General features: G+C 33.4%; 1 long non-coding RNA gene across 2 annotated transcripts in view; it reads right to left on the reverse strand.

Moving 5' to 3' along the window:
• The window catches only part of LOC132116617 (uncharacterized), a 30103-nt gene extending 17744 nt beyond the window's left edge, over positions 1 to 12359 (reverse strand). For both annotated transcript variants that reach the window (XR_009425659.1, XR_009425658.1), the window contains exon 1: positions 12258 to 12359. This is a non-coding gene — a long non-coding RNA (uncharacterized LOC132116617). The remainder of the gene's footprint in view (positions 1 to 12257) is intronic.
• Positions 12360 to 14663: the final 2304 nt, after the last annotated feature.

Raw genomic sequence — 14663 nt, forward strand, 5'->3', positions numbered from 1 at the left:
GAGGATCCTATTTACAGCGGAATAAGAGATGGACAGGGAAAGCGTCTCTCTCATTGTCAGGCACACGCCATCCGATCATCGATCACACGTTCTCAACACAGACTCTCAGAGAATAAATAGGTATAAACTATTTCCAGCATCGCATCAGTCCAAAGTTAACCGGGTCAAAATCTGGTGCTGAGCATCTCCACGTGTGCTGATGTCATCGGTGATAGATCTGCAAATGCAACTCATATGTGTTTGAAGATGTTGAAGGAACAGGCTATTATATAAGCGATCAATCAGGTTTAGAGTTAATAACAATTCTGCATCACACATTTATTCTGTCCTTGCTCATCACATGACAGGAAAAGAGTTTTCACTCTTACTAGGAAACAGAAAAACAGCTTTGTGAAGCGATAATCAAACACAATGACACTAATATTAAAGGAATCATCAATGGATGCTCTGCAGTGAATGGGTGCCGTCAGAATGAGAGTGCAAACAGCTGATAAAAACATCACAATAATCCACACTTCTCCAGTCCATCAGTTAATGTCTGGAGAAGATAAAAGCTGAAACAAATCCATCATGAAGACGTTTTTGTCCATAATCCATAATAACGCTTCCTCCAGTGATAAAGTGTTCTGGTCTGAATCAGGAGAGAAATCTGCACAGATCAAGCAGCGTTTACAAACCAAAAGAGCTCTAAACAAATATTTGGCTGGATTTTGATGTAGGAGATGCACTTTTCTCATGTCATTATGGATTATGGACTTGTATCAGAGTTAAAAATGTCTTTATGATGGATTTGTTTCAGCTTTTGTCTTCTCCAGACATTAACTGATGGAGTGGAGTGCTGTGGATTATTCTGATGTTTTTATCAGCTGTTTGGACTCTCGTTCTGACGGCACCCATTCACTGCAGAGCATCCATTGATGAGACACTGATGCAATGCTGCATTTAATATTAGTGTCAATGTTTTTGTAATAATCCTGCAGCCATACTTCTATCATAAGTGTTTTACCGTACACTGTTTTTCCTTCTCTGTAAAATGATAAAGAACTACAGACTTATTTTCTATAGTAATCAACAAAGAAATAGTCACTGAATCCAGAAGGTTTCTTTAATCACAGCGGTTTGCATACACTCCATGTTTGTTCAGAGAACATCTGACAAACACCAGCATTTCTGAGCATTTACACAGAGATATTCTCTGACAAACACAGATGTTTCCAGTGACACATCTGCACAAGATGTAGCTCCACCGCTGGAGTTTATCTCAGAGGTTTCTGAAGCGCATCTCCTCTGACACTTCCGAGTTCCCTCAGTTTACCTGCACAGCCTCAACAAATAACACAAGACACACCACAAATGAATGAAAAGCAGAGATCAGTTACACAAACAAGCACTGCGGCGTGTGTTTACTGACAGATCTGTGCTCTGAGTGTCTGCTGAGACTTTAGTCTCAATCTGGAGGCAGAGAGGAACATGTTATTGCTCAAAGGTTGCTCAGTCATTGCTCGGGAGACTTTATAGAGGTTTTTCTGCTCCCTGCTACCCTGGAGCACAGATGCAGTAATATGGGACATTTTTTAAAGTTGAGATTTATACGTCATATGAAGGATGAATAAATAAGCTTTCCATTGATGTATGGTTTGTTAGGATCGAACAATATTTGAAAATCTGGAATCTGAGGGTGCAAAAAAATGTAAATATTGAGAAAATCACCTTTAAAGATGTCCAAATGAAGTTCTTAGTCATGCATATTACTAAACAAAAATTACGTTTTGATATGTTTAGGGTAGGAAATGTACAAAATATCTTCATGGAACATGATCTTTACTTAATATCCTAATGATTTTGGGCATAAAAGACCCATACAATGTATTTCTGGCTATTTCTTCAAATACACCCCAGAGACTCAAGACTGCTTTTGTCCTCCAGGGACACACGCGCACAAAAGAGTTAATTGTTTACATACAGTACAGTAAAAGTCTGTTTTCTGTATGGATTGTAGTATATTTATTATAAATGTGGTAATTTGGTATGAATAATCTTACATTTGTAATAAATTTTAAAGGCATATTCATAAATTAAGTTACTTTATTTTCTTCTCAAATCCAATACATTTGGATTTCATTCATGAATAAATTTGTCAATAAAATTGTTTTTTTAAAGCATCAAATTTTAAGAATTCAATTTTCAAAAACTCAGTAAATAAACAGATAACTTAAAATGACAAATAATTTAATAAAAGGTTTTTGAAGTTTGATCAATCTTAAACTTAAGTTCATTAAAATCTATAGTATCATAAATGAGATAAAACTATTATGTATGATTAATATTACTTTTTAAATCGATCTTAAATTTATTAATTTAAAATTAAAAATTCATTTTCTAATCTCAATTTGTTAAGCTTCAATGACAATTAAACACTCCAATTGACTTCAAATCCATTAGATTTGGATATAATTTAATTTATACATAAATTAGCTTATTATAAATAAATTAGTCAGTAAAATGATCTTTAAAAATGTCCTTGGATTTCTCTCTGAATGACACATTTTACATTTGTCCTTTAAACATATGATAGATGAGGATATTCGGCAAGTCTTTAAATCATCCATGCAGACGCTTCACAAATATTTCATTTCTACGAATTTGTACATGGGTAGGTGACATTATATACAGAAATATATATATTAGTTAAATGCATAAAAAGTTCAAATATTGTTAAATATTCCTTGTAGGATTTCTATGTGGTCATCAAAGCTAAATGCATTATAATTATACAAGAATTTGCAATAACAAAACAAAAAGTTAACATTTAAATGCAAGTACGTAAACAGTAAACCTAAACTACAGTACAAAAAATGCACTTTACAGATCTAAAAAACAAAGGGAAATATTGATATGAATAATACTTAATATTGATCAAATCTAAGATATGTAATAGAGTTTTTCCCTTTCCTGTGTGGTTTTCTGTCAACAAGCTTCACAGAGCAGAAACGCTGAGAAACTCTAGAACTTCCCACTGGAGCAGAACTGATGTTTGTCACACATATGAAAGAGTGTGTGTGTGTGTGTGTGTGTGTGTGTGTGTGTGTGTGTGTGTGTGTGTGTGTGTGTGTGTGTGTGTGTAGGCGGCTGGTGAAATGAGGTGTCACTGAGCACTTACATCCCTCCATGGTGCCATGAACACCTTCACAGGGCACACCTGCACACACACACACACACACACACACATGTAATGACCCATGTGAGACTATCCTCCCAGCTGGTGCTCCCTAAATAGGCTGCTCCTACAGAACCAGTGACTCCAGCACCTCCTCTCCTCCCCTTTAGCACACAACACACTCATGACCTCCTCCTCACACACACACACACACACACACACACACACACACACACACACACCCCAACAGAAAACTGTGTACATTTTACAATTAAACACACACACCCTCTTTAACTTTATTTCTATACTGTTTTTCCAAAGGAAAGTTTGGGAAATTGTCAGATTAAGCTCCCAAATATAGTTAATTAGGTACACAATAATAATAATAATACTAAATACTAAATAATACTAAAACAAAAATAAAAATGATATTATATAAATACAAACACAAACAAACACACAGATTTTAACAGATTTAAGATACCTTGATTCTGATTGGTTGAGCCACAGTCGAAGCTTGTGTGAATTACGATACAAAGTAACATACACATTTGTTTACTTTTGTTTGTTGCTCGGCAACCACTTTGTCGGAACCACAACTGTTTTTGAGGAACTACATCGTTTGGTGGAAGAATACAGTTTTTATTTGTATCATTACACTTCATTTGCTCTGTTTTATTACGTGAAATCTTTACTATGTAAATAGAATTACCATTTTATAAAAGCAATAAGCCCTGTGAAGCTGTGGTTTACAGTGAATTTATAACTGCTCCACTTCACGTCGTGCCCCTTAGCAGTTATAAATTCACTGTAAACCACGGCTTCTTGGAGCTTATTGCTTTTATAAAAGCTGTAGCAGTATCTCAATGATACTAAAGTAACAATTAATCTACAGGTGTTCATCTTCATGACTTATTCAACTGTAAATGTTAGTTCTCAGTTTCACATGTGACGTTTTCAAACTAATCCACAGTTTGCGTATCACAAATGCTCAACAGGTTCTGAAGGAGAAAAAAAATGCTTCATTTACAACAGGAACACGAGTAATTACATAACGCTCACATCCACACAAAAGTGCCATTTCATCGCAATTACAGCCTCGTTTTCAGATTCGTGTGTGTGTGTGTTAATGGACTGGATGGTTAAGTTGACCTCGCTGCAGGTGCGTGAACATCTCTGACGCTGATGGGGTCAGTTAACAAGAGAAAGCGAAAAATATAAAACACAAATAAAATAAACAAATAAAGCCAGCGATTTCGACAGCTGCCAATACATCACTTAGCATTTGCTGCTTTGACTTTTAGTGTGACAATCTGAAGCTGCCAAATGTGTAATTAGGACGTCTGATTTTAACGGACGGCCCGTTTAAACACAAGCTACGGTTGAAAGGTTAATTACAGCCGCAGCGGCAGACGTTTAGACCAAATCAATGTCTATTACAACGCAACGCCGATGGATTTTGATTAATGTGAAGCGTGTGTCTGTTCATCAACATAGCAGGATTTTACTCGGTCAAAGACGCAACTTTATAGCTTTCTCTGGCAATTTATATTTCAAAAACATAATTATATACCAAATTAAATAATACAGGTGCTGGTCATATAATTAGAATGTCATCAAAAAGTTGATTTATTTCACTAATTCCATTCAAAAAGTGAAACTTGTATATTATATTCATTCATTAAACACAGATTGATATATTTCAAATGTTTATTTCTTTTAATTGTGATGTTTATAACTGACAACGAGGAAAATCCCAAATTCAGGATCTCAGAAAATTAGAGTATTACTTAAGACCAACACAAAGAAAGGATTTTTAGAAATCTAGGCCAACTGAAAAGTATGAACATGAAAAGCATGAGCATGTACAGCACTCAGTACTCAGTTGGGGCTCCTTTTGGCTGAATTACTGCAGCAATGCGGCGTGGCATGGAGTCGATCAGTCTGTGGCACTGCTCAGGTGTTATGAGAGCCCAGGTTGCTCTGATAGTGGCCTTCAGCTCTTCTGCATTGTTGGGTCTGGCATAACGTGGATTGTGTGCCTCTCCTCTCTTCCTCTCGACTCTGGGACCCTGATATCCAAGGCAAATGCAAAATGTACTTTCATCAGAGAACATAACTGTGGACCACTCAGCAGCAGTCCAGTCCTTTTTGAAGCGAGACGTTTCTGACGCTGTCTGATGTGATGTTCAAGAGTGGCTTGACACAAGGAATGCGACAGCTGAAACCCATGTCTTGCATACGTCTGTGTGTAGTGGTTCTTGAAGCACTGACTCCAGCTGCAGTCCACTCTTTGTGAATCTCCCCCACATTTTTGAAAGGGTTTTGTTTCACAATCCTCTCCAGGGTGCAGTTATCCCTATTGCTTGTACATTTTTTTCTACCACATCTTTTCCTTCCCTTCGCCTCTCTATTAATGTGCTTGGACACAGAGCTCTGTGAACAGCCAGCCTCTTTTGCAATGACCTTTTGTGTCTTGCCCTCCTTGTGCAAGGTGTCAATGGTCATCTTTTGGACAACTGTCAAGTCAGCAGTCTTCCCCATGATTGTGTAGCCTACAGAACTAGACTGAGAGACCATTTAAAGGCTTTGCAGGTGTTTTGAGTTAATTAACTGATTAGAGTGTGGCACCAGGTGTCTTCAATATTGAACCTTTTCACAATATTCTAATTTTCTGAGATACTGAATTTGGATTTTCCTTAGTTGTCAGTTATAAACATCAAAATTAATAGAAATAAACATTTGAAATATATCAGTCTGTGTGTAATGAATGAATATAATACACAAGTTTCACTTTTTGAATGGAATTAGTGAAATAAATCAACTTTTTATGATATTCTAATTATATGACCAGTACTTGTATATTCGTGGTAAATAAAACACAAAAACACATATAAACCATGGTAGGTTCATTGCAACCTGTCATGGCTTTAATGAAGTACAACAAAAACAACAACAACAAAAAAGTAAATCAAAATTTTGGAATATATAGAAATAAAACAAATATTTATAATAAATATGAGTTTCTTAATCACTATTTTGTTTTGTTTTGTTAAAAACCTACAACAAAATATCACCTATAATGATTTTTAAACAAACGTAAACCCAAATGTGTTTAACTTGTATTAAAATAAACATTAACTTAAATAATAAGTAAAATATTAATAAATGTAAACATTTTATTTCAGCTAGTCACCAAAACAACTTTGACTTATTTTAATTTAACTACTAAAATATCTAAAACTGAAATAAGAGACATATTTAAAAACTCCCAAAACACACAAAATCACTTAAACATTAACTAAAATCAAAACAGAAAATGTTAAAAAATTACATCTAATTCAAAATATTAAAAACTATAACAGTATCTCACTGATATAAAAAAAAAATCACACAGCATTTACAGCTTTTCCTATCAGTTAATATATGAAAAAAAAACTATTATATTACAAAATAAAATTATTTGTTTGCTGTTAATAAATTGTAAATGAAAGCAAACTTTTTTTTATAGATTTTTCATTTAGTTTAACTTTATGTACTAAAATAAAATAAAAATTGAAAAAAGCAATTTAATAAAAAAAGGCAATAAAATGACTAAAGAATTATTTCAAATGACAATACAAATGGAAAACAGAAATAAAAATATTCTTTAAAAATTATATTTAATAAAAATAATTGTTAAAATTATACTACAATTACACTGTTGCTAATAAAATAAAATGAATGAATTAAAACTATTTTAATGTAGAATTTGTATAAGCACATTTCCATGCTCCAAAATCATTTCTGTTTTCGCTCACCGTATAAAAACGTATCCATCACGGTTCATAATTGCATTTAAATATGATCACTTTTATAGTTATTGCAGTGTTGGGGATTATTAACACGCATATGAACTAACTGGAGATTCAGCAGCACTTCAGATCTTTCTCTTTCATAATAACTCATGCAGAATTACACAACATCCATCCAGACCTATTTAACTGCATGATGGATGCGTCCCATCAGACACAACCCAAACTCTCTGACCTTTCGATTCAGCTGAGGGTTGCACACGATTGCAGCAGGTATGACGACAGGATAGTGCTTCAGTTTTTAACATGGGTTTGTTAGGATCAAACTTATTCAGTTCTCTCACTATTTGTGCTCATAACATGCACAAACACTGGATATTATCTGGAGAGTGCATATACATATACACACATTTGTACACATGCACAGCGAAACACTCGGCTTTTAACATTAAACTAAAGGTGCAGCGTGACTTTATCTGCAAAAGGGATTACAGCACAAAATAAAATCACTGAGATGTATACTGATTACACAAATTAAACAAAACTTATTTGACTTATTTTCCCAATAAAATAAACATTATCTGAAATAAAGTGAAATATTAATCAATTTAAACCTAATTCAGCAAGCATTTCTCATTTTAATTTATTTTAATATTAAATATAACTAAAAATATGCAATAAAATAAAAACTGAAAAAGTAATAAAAACTATAGATGTATTTAGAAAAAAATACAATAATAAAAATTACACAAGCACAATAAAACGACTAAAACATTCATTTAAATTACAGGTTTAAAGGTTAAATGATTAGTTTAACTTGATGTACTAAAATAAACTAAATCTGATAAAAAAAAGAAATAAAATAAAAAATCCTAAAACATTAATTAAAATTACAGGTTTAAAGGTAAAAATTATAAGTTTAAGTTGATGCACTAAAATAAACTAAAACAGATGTTTTTAAAATCCAAACCTAAATATATTTAAAAATAAATAAAATGAGAAAGAGACAATAAAAAGTCTAAAACATGTTAAATTAAAGGTTTAAATAAAATAAAAAAAATATTAGTTTAACTTGATGTACTAAAAAACTCAAACTAAAATAATTAAAAATAAATAACTTATAAAAATGACATGATAGAATATCTAAAACATTACAAATAAAATGGAAAATAAGAATAAAAACATTCAAAACCCTGATAAAGACTATAAAATCATCTCAATTAAGCTAAAATAACACTGATAACAAAATTTAATTCACTTAAACAATTTAAATGACTTTTACAGCTTAAAATATTTGTTATAGCTTAAGTTTAAAAGCTATAATATTTTTTTTTATTAAATCAAATTCAACTATAAAAACCTTGGTGCATCTGAACATTTTAATTTGGTGTGTGAAAGGAAGTGTACTTGTACCTCTGTAAAGTTTCAAATGTCTCTACCAATGCAAAAACCAAAACCACACTCTTGAGATAGTCAAAATAACCAAATATGACCTAAATTAGACATCAGACTATCACAATTTATAATGTTCCTGAATCCAATGCATTTTAGGATGTGTAAAACACACAGAGCGCATGCAGTAAGCACAGAGACAGACAGATCCAGCCTGTGAAGCATTCAGACACACGATAAGCTAATAACTCAAACCTCCAAACGTGTCAAACACACTTTCTGATGGTTATCAGTAGGAAGAAAGAGAAGAGAATTGAATTGAAGAGAAGAGGGGGTGAAATCACACATGTGAATGTGTGTCATTGAAGCCGCTTTCCTGATAATAGCAGCGGTGCGCGTTTTGACAAGTCAAATGTGTTACATTTTACCCAGAGTGCAACGCTGCAGCCGGAGTGTGACAGCTATGCAAATTACAATAGTTTGATCCGGCACACAATTCTCAGCGACAGAACAAAACCAGACCTCGACGAGACCCACAGCAACGAGAAATCACAGCTGAGGTCTTCTTCATCTATCAACAGCGTCTCAAACTGCTCAGATTGACCAAGATCTCAATATGAGCTCACACATTTCTCAAATAACAACCATTGACTCATTTGGGTTTCTTCCATTGTTTTTGTTTTTTTAATAAGGATTTTTTTTGTAGCATTGTAAAACAATATATACTTGTGATGCAATTTTGAGAGAAATGCATCAAATGTATCAGTATGTTTAAAATTTGTACGAATATTTTAATTCAAAAGGTGGTTTATTTTTTATTAAAGAAAAAAAATGTCATTTTACATCTCAAGTAAATGTATCTTAATCTAAAACAAACTCTATATGAAAATCACTTTTTTTCTTACTACAAATCAGCTAGTAAACTTATTAAAAACTTGCAATCTGTTATTATAATATTGTAATAAGTCGGTCAGATAATGCAATTTTTTTTGGCCAAATGTGCAGGATGATTAATCAGGGATATCATTTCCACCATAAACTAAACCATATATATATATATTTTTTTTTTTTATTATTCAAATAATGATGAAATAAAATAAAATATTATGCAAATATAAAATAAAAATATATAAAATATAAAATATATTATCCATGCAGTATAATAAAAAAGGCAACATTTGTAATTTGCTTTTAGTTGAAATTAAAGCACATCAATTATTCACTGGAAATAAATTAATTAATAAGCCTAAATAGTAAAATATATATATATATATATAAAAAAAAAGGCAGAAGCAAAAACTAACACTAAAATTTAAAAAATATATATAACAGGAAAAATTAAAACTGAAAAAAAAAAACGAAATAGTAAATTGCAAATAAATAAAAATGTAAGAAAATTTTTTATTTTTTATTTTATTTTTTATTTTTGTCCGATTCAAATATTCATAAAAACTATAACACACTGGTCAAAAAAAAATATATATATTATTTTAAAACATACTTCAATGATCTGTATTTGCAACTTTGAAAAGTGTTTTTTCCACAGTATGACCCTCTCAAAAGTAAACGTGATTTCTGGGCCATTTAGCAGGAATCTGCTGGCTTTGACCTCGGCGTGACCCCGGCGTCCCGTCCTTGTTTCCCTGCGTTTGGGTGATGCTGTATTACGAATCGCGTGTAAACACACACAGGTGGAGCGCTCAGGGACATCTCAAACCTACACCTACAGAGGGACTCTCATATATTCAGACAAGAGAGGTTGTAATGACCCGAACGCATTATTAATGAGAGCGTCGCGGACACACGCTTCCCGCTGTAAAGGTGAGCCTCTTCATCAAAGGGAACGCTTTGGAGCCCGTCCAGAAATGACAAAAACATCCGTCCGAAGAGTTGCTGGAATCACTGAATTAGCATCGCCTTCAAGTTTCTCCCCCTTGCCGTCTGTCACATGCGCAGGATTATTATTCATTAGAGCGAGACTGCTGACACCCGCTCTCTACCCACACTGCACCGGGTCACTGAGTGGCGTCCCTACGGTAGACACGCGGGCCATCTGCTTATCAAACGCTGACATGTCACAAACACACACCAGAACCACTGGATAGAGACACACACAAACACATACCTGTTAGTGCTCAGACGACGCTCTCTCATTGCTCAGACTGAGACTTAAAGGCACAATGCAGCCAGAAATGACCAAACGGTTGACGGTAGCCATTGACTTCCAATGCATGGAGAAAAATACTATGGAAGTCAATGGCTACCGTGAGATGTTTGGTCATCAACATTCACCTAAAGTTTGTATTTTTTCCATGCAGATGCAGATTTTCACTCACTGCATCTAAAACACAATGCGAAGTCATATGCATGTATTAAAAGAGAGACAATACTTTAACGTATGATTCAATGCATTGCATAATAGAGCAATATTAATAACCCATGGATAAAAGTGTCTGCTGAATGTAATGGGATGCAAATATTGCACGAGGAAGACATTTTCAAAAGACCTCACCTCTGATCTTTCAATAGCCTTTTAAATCTTAATTCATAAAACTCTATAGTCCTGTAGTTATTTTTCAGCAATACCGTGAGCGTTTGAACCTCCTGAACTTACTCAGACACTTCAACACAGAGTGTATCATTTATTTATCTGGAAACCTTCAGGGGGTTCCTTCAGAGCTCAGAGGACTGGATATTTGTCAGTCTGTAAGTGAACAAAAGCAGTGAGAGATGTGTTCTGTCAGTGTTTGTGTGTTTATAACAGCAGAAACAGCCACTTCACCTCTGTTCAACACTCTCTGTGTGTGTGTGTGTGTGTGTGTGTGTGTGTGTTTCCTTCATGTTAGCTTTAGTATTTAAGTGCTTAAAGTAAATGAAAATGAGAAATGTTTGATTAAACTAAACATCTTATGCCGTAATGTTTAATGGTCAACTTTTCTGAAGTCCACAACTATTCATTTCCATCCTTGTTACAGCTAAGATTACAAAATTAGATTTTTTTTAAACTAATGCACATTTAATACTTTTATAAATTATGACAGAAAACGAAAACCTGGCGCCAAAAAAGCTTGTCTTTGTTGTGACAAATTATTTTTAAAAAATAATTTCAAATTTTTTCATGTGTTTTATTTTGTCTTAATTGAAACGTCATGGCTTTTGGTTGATTTGGCTGTTCGATGTCAAAAAGCGCTTCTATCACATCACTGAATTGAGTTTGTGACATCCAGTGCATTCTGGAAGACAAAAAAAATTAAATCAATGCAATTTTTTAATTCTAAGTAACTTATAAGTTAATATGAAAAACTATGAAAAAACATTTACATTTATGCATTTAGCAGACGCTTTTATCCAAAGTGACTTACAGTGCATTCAGACTATAATTATTATTAAAAAAAAAATTAACCTGTATGTTTCACTATTTTTTTATTGAAACTCCTTGTTTTGCTTTTGTTTTTTCTACTCTTTTATGGCAAAAAGCATCAAAATGTCAGTATTTTAATTCACTAATGCTCATGAAAACCAACATGCAAAACATACTGTCATTTCAGAGTCTGGTGGTGCATAAGCAAAGTTCAAGCTTATAATTCAGTCAATATTAAAAACTAAAAGTATTTCTAATCAGAAATGGACTATTTCACCACCACAATATCTTTTGTTGAGCAGCACTAAGAGTACAAGTCACTGTCTATGTAGTGCACTTAAAATCAGGTCACTGCAATTGCTCAGACCTCCTCATTAATTGATTGACAATGAATTGCTGCAAGCTCCGTCAGTGATAACGCTAATGGAGGGATAACGCTCTGCCATGAAGAGTCTTGGCGCAGAATTAGCACACTAATCTAATCTGGGAAGAGAGCGTGACAAACGTGTCATTAATGCCGCAAACGACGATCACACCTGACACAAGCTCTCACCTGCCAAACCAGAGACTGTGTTCACACCTGGATCCGAAGCGGCCGCGCTGAGAGCCAGAAGCACCTGAGGACGGCAATTAGAGGATTGATTTCAGAATAATGATCTCATACCTCTATCATTAAACGCAAACGCCTCGTCTGATCCATCCTTACTTCTTAGCATGCTTCAGACGCCATTTCTGGTGTCAAAAGTAGCAACACCATCAGTCTCTAGATGATCCCAGATCAAGAGTGGCTTTTCTGGATGCATAAACACCATTTCCTGTCATGGAAACCTGTCTGAAAACAATTATTTATAATATTCTGTTTGGTGCATATTTTTTGTTAGGCCTATTTGAAGAAAAAAAAACTTTAACTGAAGGATAACAAAATATATTTTAACTTATTTTATTTCAACTAGTTGCCATGACAATATTTCTCAGTTTAACTAAAGCTGATGTACTAAAATAAGTAAAAAATAAAAAAATTAAAATAAATAGACAATAAAACTTTAGTTAGTAAAATTAAATGACATTATAGTTGCTAAGTTTCATTTAACTTGATGTATTATTAAATAAGTAATAAAACAGAACAAAATAAATAAAACTTCATTTTAAAAAGCGATAAAAACTATATACAATAAAAACTAATTTAACATAAAAATAAAAACTATAAAGTATCTTAATTGTAACATATTTCAGCTTGTTTCCACGGCAATATTTCTTATTTTCTTATTGTTCAACTTGATGTTCTCTAATAATAGTCAAACTAAATAAATGGAGCAAAATGTATTAATCTTTCATATTAAAATTTAACAAAAAAATAGACAAAAATAAGCAAAAGTAAATTTAATTAGCAAAAAACACAATGAGAAAAATAACAAATTTTAATGAAAAACATATATATATATATTAAAAATATAATTGCATCTCAATTATATAAGAAAGCAGCAGAAGTATTTTTTTTAACACAAGATAATAAATTCACAACTATGAATTAAGACTTATCAGGTGTTTTTACAGGAATAAAAAAAAGATTCCTTTAATATCAGAATGGGTTCAGTTTTACTATAAAGCCCCTGTGAGACAGAGATGAGTGGGTAAAATACTCCAGGGACCCAAGCCGCGAGGGTCAATGTACTAATCGTGTCTCCCTGATGGAAATACATGTTCTTTATTTCTAATACTTTAATGAATTTTTAATCACATCATTTGTAATTAAATTAACAGGGATAAGTGAGCAGAAAGAGAGAGAAACAGAGAGAGAGAGAGAGAGAGAGAGAGAGAGAGAGAGAGAGAGAGAGAGAGAGATTACTGGACATGAGATTATGTTGCAAGCTGTAACTCAGCAGTCAGAGATTAACAATCTGTTTATTTAATAATCAACTGAAAGGCCTGGAATACAAACGTACATTCAGAGATGCGATTAATGGATAAACTGCACAAGACTCAATTAACTAGACTTGATAAAAGTAGATAAAACTAGATACAAATTAAATGATCTTGTAAGAAAGCCACATATTTGATAAATTGTCTGTTTACTTTGAGTTGTTTCAAGTAAAGACAGACAGACAGACAGACAGACAGACAGACAGATAGACAGACAGAAAGATGATAGACAGACAGACAGACAGACAGATGATAAACAGACAGATGATAGATAGACAGACAGATGATATAGACAGATGATAGACAGACAGACAGACAGATGATATACAGATAGATGATAGATAGACAGACAGATGATATAGACAGATGATAGACAGACAGACAGATGATAGACAGACAGACAGATGATAGACAGACAGAAAGACAGATGATAAACAGACAGATGATAGACAGACAGACAGATGATAGACAGACAGACAGACAGATGATAAACAGACAGATGATAGATAGACAGACAGATGATATAGACAGATGATAGACAGACAGACAGATGATAGACAGACAGAAAGACAGATGATAAACAGACAGATGATAGATAGACAGACAGATGATATAGACAGATGATAGACAGACAGACAGATGATAGACAGACAGATGATAGATAGACAGACAGATGATATAGACAGATGATAGACAGACAGACAGATGATATAGACAGATGATAGACAGACAGACAGATGATAGACAGACAGACAGATGATAGACAGACAGAAAGACAGATGATAAACAGACAGATGATAGATAGACAGACAGATGATATAGACAGATGATAGACAGACAGACAGATGATAGACAGACAGAAAGACAGATGATAAACAGACAGATGATAGATAGACAGACAGATGATATAGACAGATGATAGACAGACAGACAGATGATAGACAGACAGACAGACAATGATATACAGACAGATGATAGACAGACAGACAGACAGATGATATACAGACAGATGATAGACAGACAGACAGATGATATAGAG

Source organism: Carassius carassius, chromosome 36, assembly GCF_963082965.1.
Source record: "Carassius carassius chromosome 36, fCarCar2.1, whole genome shotgun sequence".
Taxonomy (NCBI): domain Eukaryota; kingdom Metazoa; phylum Chordata; class Actinopteri; order Cypriniformes; family Cyprinidae; genus Carassius; species Carassius carassius.